This window comes from Fukomys damarensis, unplaced genomic scaffold, assembly GCF_012274545.1.
Source record: "Fukomys damarensis isolate Sample0158 unplaced genomic scaffold, DMR_v1.0_HiC HiC_scaffold_5, whole genome shotgun sequence".
NCBI lineage: Eukaryota > Metazoa > Chordata > Mammalia > Rodentia > Bathyergidae > Fukomys > Fukomys damarensis.
This window is the reverse complement of record NW_022900917.1, coordinates 48799662-48801220: the sequence shown is the minus strand read 5'-3', so window position 1 is coordinate 48801220 and position 1559 is coordinate 48799662. Positions and strand designations below refer to the sequence as shown.

The 1559-nt window shown below is 32.0% G+C and overlaps 1 protein-coding gene across 4 annotated transcripts in view; it reads right to left on the bottom strand.

Moving 5' to 3' along the window:
• The window catches only part of Asph (aspartate beta-hydroxylase), a 208466-nt gene that overhangs the window by 206491 nt on the left and 416 nt on the right, over positions 1–1559 (bottom strand). The window lies entirely within an intron of this gene.

Genomic DNA, 1559 nt, shown 5'->3' with positions numbered 1-1559 from the left:
AAAAAAATTTTTTTTTTTTTTTTTTTTTTTTAATACCAGAGATTGAACTCGGCACTACTGAGCCAAATCCCCAGCCCTTGGTCAAGAAGAATTTGTACTCAAGTGAATAAAAGAGGAAGGACTACGTGGTTTTTCTCTCCTATGCTATCACATCAAAAGTATATCACCTTCAAATTATAGAAAGAGTTATAGAAAATGTCCCCATAGACAGTACTACTAAACACAGAAATCTCCTACAATAATACAAAGCATCCAGAAAGAAGACTCTCTGAGAAGAAGACTGAAAGACAACAAGAAACTTTACTTATTTGGTGGAGGAAAGGAAAAATAGAAATCTCCTGCATCTGTGCTGTTGTCAATTACATTAAAGGCCTAATATTAACTGAATTACAGATCAATCATTTGTTAAATTTAATTAGCATTATGCTGAGGATTTCATATTTACACATAAGCTTAAGTTTTTTAAAAAAACATAAAAACTGTCAAATAATTCATCAAATGTTATTTCTTCATGGTATGAAATCTCATTCTTTTAAAAACTTGTGATTATTAATAATAGGTCAGGGGCTGGGGGTTTAGGTTAGTGGTTCCGCTCCCTGCCTTGCTAATAAGCACAAGGTTCCAAGTTCAATCCCCAGTACCAACAAAACAAAACAAAACAAAAAAACTAATAGGTCAGAAGTAAAAGCTAATTTTACCTAAGTAGGTTACAAAATTCAAAAAGAAGGGGAGAAATATCTTCTAAAAGGGCTAAAGGTCATGTGTGGCAGGGTGATTAAAACAAAGTCTTCCTATACAGTTCAGGTTGGCCTTGAACTTGCAATGTAGTCCAGGCTAGTCTCAAACTCAAGTGATCCTCCTGCCTCACCCTCCCGAGTGCTGGGGTTATTAGGGCATGTGCCACCACACTCAGCCTTATATATTTTATATTCTTCATGAAGAATGACACACTTCACTAGATTAGGTAAGCAACCCATTCTAACCAATTATTCAAAACAATCCTCAAAGTGGAGATACTCCCTCTCTCATCTTAATAGTAGAATTCTTTCGGTTGCTGCTTTGATAGCTGAGTTAGAAGTAATCTTTGAGTGTCTGTCTTTTCTTATATATTTTCAACATAATTAACCAATACAGTATGTTTTAAATTAATAGAAACACAATCTTTACACAAAGTAAAGCAAAATGATACATACAAAAAGCAAATCAAGAACATCATTAAAGAACACCTGAAAGTAAAATATTCAATTTGAAAAGCAAAATAAAATGAGTCTCTTTGTTTTACAAGCAAGTAGGTCACCTTCCACATATGGAAAGTCTTTATTTGAGCCAACTATGTTTACTTTATTAATATATGCATCTCTTAAATTTTGTCATTTTATATGAAATTTAAGCACACGTAATTCTTTAAATTATTGGTAATTAACTTATAAGACTAAACAAGACGGCTTGTATATATTTTAATATTTGTAAAATGTAGTCTTTAGTAGTAGAATATATTAAAAGATAATTTGAATTAAGACTCAAAAATGGAGATTTAGGACATGCTGTTCTACAAAAAA